This window comes from Ranitomeya variabilis, chromosome 5 (genome assembly GCF_051348905.1).
Source record: "Ranitomeya variabilis isolate aRanVar5 chromosome 5, aRanVar5.hap1, whole genome shotgun sequence".
Lineage (NCBI taxonomy): Eukaryota > Metazoa > Chordata > Amphibia > Anura > Dendrobatidae > Ranitomeya > Ranitomeya variabilis.
In genome coordinates, this window is record NC_135236.1 from 295,166,668 (window position 1) to 295,181,253 (window position 14,586).

The following is a 14,586-nucleotide window of genomic DNA, read 5'->3' on the forward strand; positions in this document are numbered from 1 at the left end:
ATTAGTCTTAAATACATACAGATAGAAGAAGTGCTTGAGGCATAAAGCAGAATTGTAGTAGTATCAGCAGGCGTGGACAGATATTTCAGCACAAATGCAGATGAAGAAATGTACTTTAACCCCTTCATGACCCAGCCTATTTTGGCCTTAATGACCTTGCCGTTTTTTGCAATTCTGACCAGTGTCCCTTTATGAGGTAATAACTCAGGAACGCTTCAACGGATCCTAGCGGTTCTGAGATTGTTTTTTCGTGACATATTGGGCTTCATGTCAGTGGTAAATTTAGGTCGATAATTTTTGCGTTTATTTGTGAAAAAAATGCAAATTTGGCGAAAATTTTGAAAATTTTGCAATTTTCACATTTTGAATTTTTATTCTGTTAAACCAGAGAGTTAAGTGACACAAAATAGTTAATAAATAACATTTCCCACATGTCTACTTTACATCAGCACAATTTTGGAAACAAATTTTTTTTTTGCTAGGAAGTTATAAGGGTTAAAATTTGACCAACGATTTCTCATTTTTACAACAAAATTTACAAAACCATTTTTTTTAGGGACCACCTCACATTTGAAGTCACTTTGAGGGATCTATATGGCTGAAAATACCCAAAAGTGACACCATTCTAAAAATTGCACCCCTCAAGGTGCTCAAAACCACATTCAAGTAGTTTATTAACCCTTCAGTTGTTTCACAGCAACAGAAGCAACATGGAAGGAAAAAATGAACATTTAACTTTTTAGTCACAAAAATGATTTTTAGCAACATTTTTTTTATTTTCCCAAGGGTAAAAGGAGAAACTGGAACCCAAAAGTTGTTGGCCAATTTGTCCTGAGTACGCTGAATCCTCAAATGTGGGGGGGAACCACTGTTTCGGGGCACGGCAGGGCTCGGAAGGGAAGGAGCGCCATTTGACTTTTTGAATGGAAAATTAGCTCCAATCTTTAGTGGACACCATGTCGCGTTTGGAGAGCCCCTGTGTGCCTAAACATTGGAGCTCCCCCACAAGTGACCCCATTTTGGAAACTAGACCACCCAAGGAAGTTATCTAGATGCATATTGAGCACTTTGAACCCCAAGGTGCTTCACAAATTGATCCATAAGAATGAAAAAGTACTTTTTTTTCACAAAAATTTTATTTTAGCCTCAATTTTTTTCATTTTTGCATGGGCATCAGGATAAAATGGATGCTAAAATTTGTTGGGCAATTTCTCCTGAGTACACTGATACCTCACATGTGGGGGTAAACCACTGTTTGGGCGCACGGCAGAGCTCGGAAGGGAAGGAGCGCCATTTCACTTTTTGAATGGAAAATTAGCTCCAATCATTAGCGGACACCATGTTGCGTGTGAAAGGTATGTAGTGTATGTCAGGTTGGTGTGTATTCACCACACACACCAACCTGACATACACTATACCAAACTACACACCAACCTGACATACACGCCATACACACCCACCTGACACACTTCGTCAGGTTGGGGTGTGTGGTGTAGTGTACGTCAGGTTGGTGTGTGTAGTGTACGTCAGGTTGGTGTGTGGTGTAGTGTACGTCAGGTTGGTGTGTGTGGTGTAGTGTACACCATACACACACACCAACCTGACATACACTATACCACACCACACACCAACCTGACGTACACTACGTCAGGTTGGGGTGTGTGGTGTAGTGTACGTCAGGTTGGGGTGTGGTGTGGTATAGTGTATGTCAGGTTGGTGTGTGTGTATGGTGTAAACTACACCACACACACCAACCTGACGTACACTACACCACACACCAACCTGACGTACACTACACACACCAACCTGACGTACACTACACCACACACCCCAACCTGACGTACACTACGTCAGGTTGGGGTGTGTGGTGTAGTGTACGTCAGGTTGGTGTGTGGTGTGGTGTAGTGTACGTCAGGTTGGTGTGTGTGGTGTAGTGTACACCATACACACACACCAACCTGATGTACACTATACCACACCACACACCAACCTGACGTACACTACGCCATACACACCAACCTGACGTACACTACGTCAGGTTGGGGTGTATGGTGTAGTGTACGTCAGGTTGGTGTGTGGTGTAGTGTACGTCAGGTTGGTGTGTGTGGTGTAGTGTACACCATACACACACACCAACCTGACGTACACTATACCACACCACACACCAACCTGACGTACACTACGCCATACACACCAACCTGACGTACACTACGTCAGGTTGGGGTGTGTGGTGTAGTGTACGTCAGGTTGGTGTGTGGTGTAGTGTACGTCAGGTTGGTGTGTGTGGTGTAGTGTACACCATACACACACACCAACCTGACGTACACTATACCACACCACACACCAACCTGACGTACACTACGTCAGGTTGGGGTGTGTGGTGTAGTGTACGTCAGGTTGGTGTGTGGTGTAGTGTACGTCAGGTTGGTGTGTGTGGTGTAGTGTACACCATACACACACACACCAACCTGACGTACACTATACCACACCACACACCAACCTGACGTACACTACGCCATACACACCAATCTGACGTACACTACATCAGGTTGGGGTGTGTGGTGTAGTGTACGTCAGGTTGGTGTGTGGTGTAGTGTACGTCAGGTTGGTGCGTGTGGTGTAGTGTACACCATACATACACACCAACCTGACGTACACTATACCACACCACACACCAAGCTGACGTACACTACGCCATACACACCAACCTGACGTACACTACATCAGGTTGGGGTGTGTGGTGTAGTGTACGTCAGGTTGGTGTGTGGTGTAGTGTACGTCAGGTTGGTGTGTGTGGTGTAGTGTACACCATACACACACACCAACCTGACATACACTATACCACACCACACACCAACCTGACGTACACTACACCATACACACCAACCTGACGTACACTACGTCAGGTTGGGGTGTGTGGTGTAGTGTATGTCAGGTTGGGGTGTTGTGTAGTGTACGTCAGGTTGGTGTGTGTGGTGTAGTGTACACCATACACACACACCAACCTGACGTACACTATACCACACCACACACCAACCTGACGTACACTACGCCATACACACCAACCTGACGTACACTACATCAGGTTGGGGTGTGTGGTGTAGTGTACGTCAGGTTGGTGTGTGGTGTAGTGTACGTCAGGTTGGTGTGTGTGTGTGGTGTATATCAGCCTGGTGTGGGTGAGTTCTGTAGTGGAATATCAGAATGTGGCTAGTCCACGGACGTGTGATGAATTCTGAAGCATTCATTTAAACACAGTCCAGGTTTGTCGGGACACGTTTCACATTGGAAACGAGTTTCCCTTCTTATCCCCCTTTTATAGCACACCCGGCACCTTTTTTTTGCTCTCCCCTCACAGGGAAAATGTTGCCCTGGTACCACACGGGAACCTTGAGTTCCAGGGGTGCTGGGGCCCGCTCCTTCCTCACCTCCAAACATCAGGGCCTTTATCACCACCTCCTGGAACTGAAGGAAGGTGTTGTTGGTCTGGCCTGCACATCGTGATAGCACGTATGAGTTATACAGTGCCATTTGTACGATGTGCACTGCCAGTTTTTTATACCACACCTTCAATTTCCGCATGGCACTATAGGGCTGGAGGACTTGATCAGAAAGATCAACTCCCCCCATGTGTTTGTTGTACCCCAGGGCACAGTCCGGTTTGTGGACCTGTGCTGGGGTACCTCGAACGGTGGTGGCCGTGGTGCCGGGACCATGGATTGTGGTCAAGAAAAAGACGTCCCTTTTGTCTTTGAACTTGACCACAAGCATGTTGCCGCTACATTGGGCCCGGCTCTCACCCTTTGGGAGAGCCTGCTCAATTAGCGACAAAGGGAGACCCCTCTTGTTTCTGCGCACAGTACCGCAAGCGACGGTAGCTCTGGCAGAGAGGGTCTGAAAGAGTGGGATGCTTGTATAAAAGTTATCAACGTACAGATGGTAACCTTTATCAAGCAGTGGGTGAACCAAATCCCACACTATTTTCCCACTCACCCCCAGAGCGGGTGGACATTCTGGGGGCTGGATACTGCTGTCCTTTCCTTGATAAACTCTAAAGCTGAGCGTGTACCCTGAGGTACTCTCGCAGAGCTTATAGAGCTTAATCCCGTACCTTGCCCATTTGCTGGGCAGGTACTGACGGAACTGAAGCCGCCCTTTGAAGTGGATGAGGGATTCATCCACACAAATTTCCCTTTGGGGAATGTACACTTCAGCAAACTTGTTGCTGAAGTGTTCGATGACAGGCCAAATTTTGAACAGTCTGTCAAAATTCGGGTCATCGCGGGGAAGGATGTCAGTGTTGTCCCTAAAATGAAGAAATTTATGAATCGCCTCAAAATGTTTGCGATTCATAACCATGCCATATATTGGAGTTTGATATAAAATATCAGTACTCCAGTATTGGCGAATTTCTGGTTTCTTCACAATCCCCATGTGAAGGACCAGTCCCCAATATTTCATCATTTCTACGGAGTCAACGGGATTCCAAGTAGTAAATGATGAACTTGGGTTTTCGGCAAAAAATTGCAGGGCGTACAAATTTGTTTGCTCCACCATGAGACTGACAATTGACTCGGAGAAAAAGACTTTGAAAAAGTCTATTTCCCTGAGGTTGGCAGTCTCAAATTGGATTCCTGATTGGGCAATGAAATCAGGAATCCGTGGAGCAAAATTTTCAGGGACGGGGGTCCAGGTGGGGGCACTAGTGCTAGGTTGGGCGTGACTAGCATTAGGTTGGGGGATACTCATCCTTGGCTGTGTGTCTTCTCCCCTGGGCTCCGGCTCTCCTCCACTGGGCTCTGGGCGATTTCTCTGTTGTGAAATTGGATTTTGGGCTCCCCCGGTGGCCACTGGTGGAATTGAACTGGTGTGCATCATCCCCTCTGTTCACCTGTTTCCATCAGGATGTGGGAGTCGCTATTTAACCTTGCTCCTCTGTCACTTCCATGCCGGTCAACATTGTAATCAGAAGCCTTTCTGTGCATGTTCCTGCTGCTAGACAACTCCCAGCTAAGTTGGACTTTAGTCCTTGTTTGTTTTTGCATTTTGTTCCAGTTCACAGCTGTAGTTTCGTTTCTGTGTCTGGAAAGCTCTTGTGATCTGAAATTGCCACTCTGATGTTATGAGTTAATACTAGAGTCTTAAAGTAATTTCAGGATGGTATTTTGATAGGGTTTTCAGCTGACCATGAAAGTGCCCTTTCTGTCTTCCTGCTATCTAGTAAGCGGACCTCAATTTTGCTAAACCTATTTTCATACTACGTTTGTCATTTCATCTAAAATCACCGCCAATATATGTGGGGGCCTCTGTCTGCCTATCGGGGAAACTTCTCTAGAGGTGAGCCAGGACTATATTTTCCTCTGCCAGGATTAGTTAGTCCTCCGGCCGGCGCTGGGCGTCTAGGGATAAAAAACGTAGGCAACGCTACCCGGCTACTGTTAGTTGTGCGGCAGGTTTAGTTCATGGTCAGTTTAGTTTCCATCCTTCCAAGAGCTAGTACTTATGTTTGCTGGGCTATGTTCTCTTGCCATTGAGAACCATAACAGTTTGACCGGCCCAAAAAAAAGGGTTAAATTAATTGACAGAGAAAGGAGAGAAAAGAGAAGTCTGCTGAAGATTTTTTTTTTTTTTCCCCTTCCCTTCAGTTCTGAGTGTGCTTGTAATTGAATCTCTTGCAAGTCTGCCTATATTGCAGCCTTTCTCTCTCTCTCTCTCCTTCTAATCCTGGAATGGCTCTGTGTTCACCTGTTTAAAATGGATATTCAGAGTTTAGCTGCAGGTTTGAATAATCTCACCACGAAAGTTCAAAATTTACAAGATTTTGTTGTTCATGTTCCTATTTCTGAACCTAGAATTCCTTTGCCTGAATTTTTCTCGGGGAATAGATCTTGCTTTCAAAATTTCAAAAATAATTGCAAGTTGTTTTTGTCCCTGAAATCTCGCTCTGCTGGAGATCCTGCTCAGCAGGTCAGGATTGTGATTTCCTTGCTCCGGGGCGACCCTCAGGATTGGGCTTTTGCATTGGCTCCAGGGGATCCTGCGTTGCTCAATGTGGATGCGTTTTTTCTGGCCTTGGGGTTGCTTTATGAGGAACCTCAGTTAGAGCTTCAGGCGGAAAAGGCCTTGATGTCCCTATCTCAGGGGCAAGACGAAGCTGAAATATACTGCCAGAAATTCCGTAAATGGGCTGTGCTTACTCAGTGGAATGAGTGCGCCCTGGCGGCGAATTTCAGAGAGGGTCTCTCTGATGCCATTAAGGATGTTATGGTGGGGTTCCCTGTGCCTGCGGGTCTGAATGAGTCCATGACAATGGCTATCCAGATCGATAGGCGTCTGCGGGAGCGCAAACCTGTGCACCATTTGGCGGTGTCTACTGAGAAGACGCCAGAGAATATGCAATGTGATAGAATTCTGTCCAGAAGTGAACGGCAGAATTTAAGACGAAAAAATGGGTTGTGCTTCTATTGCGGTGATTCAACTCATGTTATATCAGCATGCTCTAAGCGTACTAAGAAGCTTGATAAGTCTGTTTCAATTGGCACTTTACAGTCTAAGTTTATTCTATCTGTGACCCTGATTTGTTCTTTATCATCTATTACCGCGGATGCCTATGTCGACTCTGGCGCCGCTTTGAGTCTTATGGATTGGTCCTTTGCCAAACGCTGTGGGTATGATTTGGAGCCTCTTGAAACTCCTATACCCCTGAAGGGGATTGACTCCACCCCATTGGCTAGTAATAAACCACAATACTGGACACAAGTAACTATGCGGATTAATCCGGATCATCAGGAGATTATTCGCTTTCTTGTGCTGTATAACCTACATGATGTGTTGGTGCTTGGATTGCCATGGCTGCAATCTCATAACCCAGTCCTTGACTGGAAAGCTATGTCTGTGTTAAGCTGGGGATGTAAGGGGAAGCATGGGGACGTACCTGTGGTTTCCATTTCATCATCTATTCCCTCTGAGATTCCTGAATTCTTGACTGAATATCGTGACGTTTTTGAAGAACCTAAGCTTGGTTCATTACCTCCGCACCGGGAGTGCGATTGTGCCATAGATTTGATTCCGGGTAGTAAATACCCTAAGGGTCGTTTATTTAATCTGTCTGTGCCTGAACATGCTGCTATGCGAGAATATATAAAGGAGTCCTTGGAAAAGGGACATATTCGTCCTTCGTCATCTCCCTTAGGAGCCGGTTTTTTCTTTGTGGCTAAGAAAGATGGCTCTTTGAGACCGTGTATTGATTATCGGCTTTTGAATAAAATCACGGTTAAATATCAATATCCGTTGCCACTGCTGACTGATTTGTTTGCTCGCATAAAGGGGGCCAAGTGGTTCTCTAAGATAGATCTCCGTGGGGCGTATAATTTGGTGCGAATTAAGCAGGGGGATGAGTGGAAGACCGCATTTAATACGCCCGAGGGCCACTTTGAGTATTTGGTGATGCCTTTTGGTCTTTCAAATGCCCCTTCAGTCTTTCAGTCCTTTATGCATGACATTTTCCGTGATTATTTGGATAAATTTATGATTGTGTATCTGGATGATATTTTGATTTTTTCGGATGACTGGGACTCTCATGTCCAGCAGGTCAGGAGGGTTTTTCAGGTTTTGCGGTCTAATTCCTTGTGTGTGAAGGGTTCTAAGTGCGTTTTTGGGGTTCAAAAGATTTCCTTTTTGGGATATATTTTTTCCCCCTCTTCCATCGAGATGGATCCTGTCAAGGTTCAGGCTATTTGTGATTGGACGCAACCCTCTTCTCTTAAGAGTCTTCAGAAATTTTTGGGCTTTGCTAACTTTTATCGTCGATTTATTGCTGTTTTTTCTGATGTTGTTAAACCATTGACTGATTTGACTAAGAAGGGTGCTGATGTTGCTGATTGGTCCCCTGCTGCTGTGGAGGCCTTTCGGGAGCTTAAGCGTCGCTTTTCTTCCGCCCCTGTGTTGCGTCAGCCTGATGTTGCTCTTCCTTTTCAGGTTGAGGTCGACGCTTCTGAAATCGGAGCTGGGGCAGTTTTGTCGCAGAGAAGTTCCGATTGTTCCGTGATGAGACCTTGTGCCTTTTTCTCGCGTAAATTTTCGCCCGCCGAGCGGAATTATGATGTTGGGAATCGGGAGCTTTTGGCCATGAAGTGGGCTTTTGAGGAGTGGCGTCATTGGCTTGAGGGGGCTAGACATCAGGTGGTGGTATTGACTGACCACAAAAATCTAATTTATCTTGAGTCCGCCAGACGCCTGAATCCTAGACAGGCGCGCTGGTCGTTGTTTTTCTCTCGGTTTAATTTTGTGGTGTCCTACCTGCCGGGTTCTAAGAATGTTAAGGCGGATGCCCTTTCTAGGAGTTTTGAGCCTGACTCCCCTGGTAACTCTGAACCTACAGGTATCCTTAAGGATGGAGTGATATTGTCTGCCGTTTCTCCAGACCTGCGGCGGGCCTTGCAGGAGTTTCAGGCGGATAGACCTGATCGTTGCCCACCTGGTAGACTGTTTGTTCCTGATGATTGGACCAGTAAAGTCATTTCTGAGGTTCATTCTTCTGCGTTGACAGGTCATCCTGGAATCTTTGGTACCAGGGATTTGGTGGCAAGGTCCTTCTGGTGGCCTTCCCTGTCTCGAGATGTGCGAGGCTTTGTGCAGTCTTGTGACGTTTGTGCTCGGGCCAAGCCTTGTTGTTCTCGGGCTAGTGGATTGTTGTTGCCCTTGCCTATCCCGAAGAGGCCCTGGACGCACATCTCGATGGATTTTATTTCGGATCTTCCTGTTTCTCAGAAGATGTCTGTCATCTGGGTGGTGTGTGACCGTTTCTCTAAGATGGTCCATTTGGTTCCCCTGCCTAAGTTGCCTTCTTCTTCCGAGTTGGTTCCTCTGTTTTTTCAAAATGTGGTCCGTTTGCATGGTATTCCGGAGAATATCGTTTCTGACAGAGGAACCCAATTCGTGTCTAGATTTTGGCGAGCATTCTGTGCTAGGATGGGCATAGATTTGTCTTTCTCGTCTGCTTTCCATCCTCAGACTAATGGCCAGACCGAGCGGACGAATCAGACCTTGGAGACATATTTGAGGTGTTTTGTGTCTGCAGATCAGGATGATTGGGTTGCTTTTTTGCCTTTAGCGGAGTTTGCCCTCAATAATCGGGCCAGCTCTGCCACCTTGGTGTCTCCTTTTTTCTGTAATTCGGGGTTTCATCCTCGATTTTCTTCTGGTCAGGTGGAATCTTCGGATTGTCCTGGAGTGGATGCTGTGGTGGAGAGGTTGCATCAGATTTGGGGGCAGGTAGTGGACAATTTGAAGTTGTCCCAGGAGAAGACTCAGCTTTTTGCCAACCGCCGGCGTCGGGTTGGTCCTCGGCTTTCTGTTGGGGACTTGGTGTGGTTGTCTTCTCGTTTTGTCCCTATGAGGGTTTCTTCTCCTAAGTTTAAGCCTCGGTTCATCGGCCCGTACAAGATATTGGAGATTCTTAACCCTGTGTCCTTCCGTTTGGACCTCCCTGCATCTTTTTCTATTCATAATGTTTTTCATCGGTCATTGTTGCGCAGGTATGAGGTACCGGTTGTGCCTTCCGTTGAGCCTCCTGCTCCGGTGTTGGTTGAGGGCGAGTTGGAGTACGTTGTGGAAAAAATCTTGGACTCCCGTGTTTCCAGACGGAAACTCCAGTATCTGGTCAAATGGAAGGGATACGGTCAGGAGGATAATTCTTGGGTGACTGCCTCTGATGTTCATGCCTCCGATCTGGTCCGTGCCTTTCATAGGGCTCATCCTGATCGCCCTGGTGGTTCTGGTGAGGGTTCGGTGCCCCCTCCTTGAGGGGGGGGTACTGTTGTGAAATTGGATTTTGGGCTCCCCCGGTGGCCACTGGTGGAATTGAACTGGTGTGCATCATCCCCTCTGTTCACCTGTTTCCATCAGGATGTGGGAGTCGCTATTTAACCTTGCTCCTCTGTCACTTCCATGCCGGTCAACATTGTAATCAGAAGCCTTTCTGTGCATGTTCCTGCTGCTAGACAACTCCCAGCTAAGTTGGACTTTAGTCCTTGTTTGTTTTTGCATTTTGTTCCAGTTCACAGCTGTAGTTTCGTTTCTGTGTCTGGAAAGCTCTTGTGATCTGAAATTGCCACTCTGATGTTATGAGTTAATACTAGAGTCTTAAAGTAATTTCAGGATGGTATTTTGATAGGGTTTTCAGCTGACCATGAAAGTGCCCTTTCTGTCTTCCTGCTATCTAGTAAGCGGACCTCAATTTTGCTAAACCTATTTTCATACTACGTTTGTCATTTCATCTAAAATCACCGCCAATATATGTGGGGGCCTCTGTCTGCCTATCGGGGAAACTTCTCTAGAGGTGAGCCAGGACTATATTTTCCTCTGCCAGGATTAGTTAGTCCTCCGGCCGGCACTGGGCGTCTAGGGATAAAAAACGTAGGCAACGCTACCCGGCTACTGTTAGTTGTGCGGCAGGTTTAGTTCATGGTCAGTTTAGTTTCCATCCTTCCAAGAGCTAGTACTTATGTTTGCTGGGCTATGTTCTCTTGCCATTGAGAACCATAACATTTCTCGTCCTGCGACATCTTGGGGGTGGCAAGTCCGTGTCACTGGAGGAGGAAGAGTGGGAGGAATACAGAAAAGTGGGGTCCTCACCTTCACTATCAGCTTCGGAGGCAAGAAAGGAATATGCCTCCTCAGCTGAGTACAGCCTTTGTGACTGGGACTGGGATGACTGGGATGAGCGGGACATTGTGTGTGTGGTGTGTGTAAAAAAAACTTTATTATAGTGTGCGTGTGTGTATGTGCGAGTGTTTGGTGAAACTTTCCACTGCAGGAGGGGGCTGTCAGGCGCGCGGGGGCTGTTAGGCGTGTGGGGGCTGTCAGGCGCGCGGGGGCTGTCAGGCGCGCAGGGGGCAGAGGCGATGCAGCAGCAGATGGAATCGGCGGCAGCAGCAGCGGGTGATCAGGGGGGCAGGGGGTGATCAGGGGGGCAGTGGGTGATCAGGGGGGCAGTGGGTGAACACCGGGGGACAGGAGGGGGCTGTCAGGCGTGGGGGGGCAGAGGCGATGCAGTAGCAGCAGCAGATGGAATCTGCGGCAGCAGCGGGGGGTGATCAGGGGGACGGGGGTGATCAGGGGGACGGGGGGTGATCAGGGGGACGGGGGGTGATCAGGGGGGGCAGGAGAGGGCTATCAGGCGCGAGGGGCAGAGGCGATGCAGTAGCAGCAGCAAAATGAATCAGCGGCAGCAGCAGAGGTGATCAGGGGGATGGGGGGGGTGATCAGGGGGGCAAGGGGTGATCAGGGGGCAGGGGGTGATTAGGGGAGCAGGGGGTGATGAGGGGGGCAGGGGGTGATCACTGGGGGATAGGAGGGGGCTGTCAGGTGCGGGGGGGGCAGAAGCATTGCAACAGCAGATGGAATCAGCGGCAGCAGCAGCAGGGGTGATCGGGGGTGATTAGGGGGGCAGGGGGTGATCAGGGGGGCAGGGGGTGATCAGGGGGGCAGTGGGTGAACACTGAGGGGCAGGAGGGGGCTGTCAGGCACGGGGGGGCTGAGGCAATGCAGCAGGAGCAGATGAAATCTGCGGCAGCAGCAGGGGGTGATCAGGGGGGCGGGGGGGTGATCAGGGGGGCAGGGGGTGATCAGGGGGGCAAGGGGTGATCACCAGGGGGCAGGCGGGGGCTGTCAGGAGCTAGGGGAGCTGGGATGATGGAGCTGGCAGCAGCAGCAGGGGGGGGGTTGAAAAGGGGGGCAGGGGGTAAGATCGGGGGGGAGGGTGATCAGGGGGGCAGAGCGCAGAGGTGGATGGCAGAGAGGGGAGTACCTGGCGGCGGCAGCAGGAGCACAGGCGGCAGCGGCGGCGGCAGGAGCACAAGCGGCGGCGGCACACGCGGAAAGAGCAGCGGCGGCAATCGGTGGCGATCGGCAGGAGGTATGAGGGGAGGGTCCTCGTTCTCCAGCTTCCAGCAACGGGATGAGTCTGGAGAACGAGGACAGAGCTATTTTACTCCGCCCCTCCAGGTCTGATTGGAGAGCTAGCGTCACAAGGATGCTAGCTCCAATCAGAGCTGGAGGGGGTTAAAAAAAGGTCACCGGGAGCGATCGTAGACCCGGGGGGGCAAAGCCACCCCCCCTGGGGTGAAGTACAGGTCCCCCTGCACCTGCGGGTACGGTGACATTTGAATGACCCCGGTCACCGGACCCGCAGGGAAGCATTCCCGCCATGACGCCACATAGGCATCATGGGTCGGATTGGCACCGACTTTCATGACGCCTACGTGGCGTCAAAGGTCGGGAAGGGGTTAACATATCATAAGATACTGAAGTAATAACATGTAAAAGACACCATAAGTCTTTGATAAGATGTAAAATTGTAAAGAAAATCCAAAACTAAAATAGAAGTTTTCCCCTTATGGAATTATAATTCCTTAGAGCAAGTTAAGATGTCCTTTATAGTTATTTTTTATATTTTACAAAGATAGAATATTGCATTCTTGTATACAGCCTGCTTTATGCACTCAGAGAATTATTTGCCATTCTCTAGTAATGAATGATAGGTTATTACCAAAGATAAGCTAACAAGTTTGGCAGATTTCAAATTTCTTTTAACATATTTGAGAAAAATTTTAATCTAAAACAGAAGTTGCAAATAATTTTCACTCAATTGGTTTTTCAGTTGTAAAATAGGTCAAGTTGACATGCGGGGCGTTTGCGGTGGTGTCTGTGACTTGGCACATCATATCATGGGTAAGCACTGATCTTGCAATAACTTCACCTGTTTGACCCAATTGGACTATTTTTGTAATTTATTTGAGACACATTCATGAAATGTCCACTGGCAACTACATTGCTTATGGAGCTCTGCTTTCGGTCTGATGTGGCTCTACTGCCTTATACCAGGGGTCTCCAACTTGTAGCTCAGGAGCCACCAGTGAATTGTAGCTCACGGCTGTCTGCCAGCTTGGTGCATTAGCTCCAGAGTTAGTAAACTGGTATGAAGAGCACATCTCAAAATGGTGAACTTTGGAAGTAGCCCTGCACAGAAGAGCAGATTTAGGTACAGTTCTACTGGTCTTGGGGGTTTAGAGATAATTTAAGTATGGTACTCTGGAGACAGGATGATACTACCGGTCAGAGGAGGTGCTTGAAGCTGGATGTGACTGTGTTGGCAGTGCGTGATGGGAGAATGCTGAATGTGGTGAGGTGTGGTGGGAACCCCTGTATCTTGGTATACTGCTTTGGGGTGATTTGTGTGGAAAAGCTTTGGTTATCATTATACCCGTAATGGGGGCTTTGGTTGCCACTCCAGTGAGGGGGGACAGGAGCTGGATGTGGCTCGCAATCCTCTTGCAGAGCTTAATGTGGCTCTCAAGGTCAGAAAGGTTGGGGACCACTGCCTTATACCTTTTTGACTCATCACATCCTCATTTCTCCATACTTGATATATCCTCCTTGTTACAAACCTCATGCATATGTCCCCTCGTTGTATGATATATGGCTTTAATTTATGTTCAATAAACTTTATTGATTTTATATTTTTGTGTGAGTGGTTTATGGATACTTTTTATCCATCTATAGGCAATATACCTTCTGTGCAGCCCGGTCAGCTGCATAAGAGGCCAGAATAAAGGGAGCCCAGCACTGAGAAGTCCATAATTATATCTAACATAGGTATTAAATTCAGCAAGCATCACAGAGCAATAGCACAATATTCTGTCTATGAGCCAGGTTATTTTCTTACCCATAAAGGCTGTCAGAATGGAAGGATAATGAGAGGGATCACAACTTTCGCCTCTGCAGTGACAGAGATGGCAAAAAGAGGAAGCAAAGGTCACATTCCTCTCCTGTTCAGTTAGCTATGACCTCCTCCTAACAACTAATGACTCCTGTATCTAATAAATGCTGCTGTCCTGGAATAATGGAGAGCTTCGAAGGCCCCCTGCTGCTTTTGTAGACCGTAGGAGAGATTTGGTATAGAATGGTGTATGAATAAGTGTGTATACTGAGTACTTTACATGTGGTTTTCTGAATGCAAATGAGTGTATGTGGATATTTAAACTTTTGCATATATGATCCTGTGAGGGTGTATAGTCATATTGTAGTTTTGCAGGAAACTTTTATGTTGTAGTGTTGTGTACCTTGCAGCCAGATTTGATAAGTAGAGCAGTATTGGTCTCCATTCACATTTCTTTTTCTCTCCATGTTTAACGAATATGTTGGAAAAGCTCTTAAAATATGCACTAAATGTGTCCATATTCTTCTATTACTAATAACTAGAGTTGGGCGACTTTTACTTTTTTAGGATCGAGTCGGGTTTCGCAAAACCTGACTTTCTCAAAAGTCGGGTCGGGTGAAATCGGCCGATTATTGCAAAAAGTCGGGGGCCGACCGAAACACGAAACCCAATGCAAGACAATGGGGAATCAAAGTTGGCAGTGAGTGGAGGACAAGAAAACACCTACAGTGCCCATTTTAATGCCAAAAGCATCAATTCTTGTTACTTAAGCTTGTGAATCTTAATTTACTTTATAATAATAGTTAGGCATTGGAAATTGGGGGTCATTTGGCTAAAGTTGTGGGGGGGTAGGGCTGGCTCAAGTT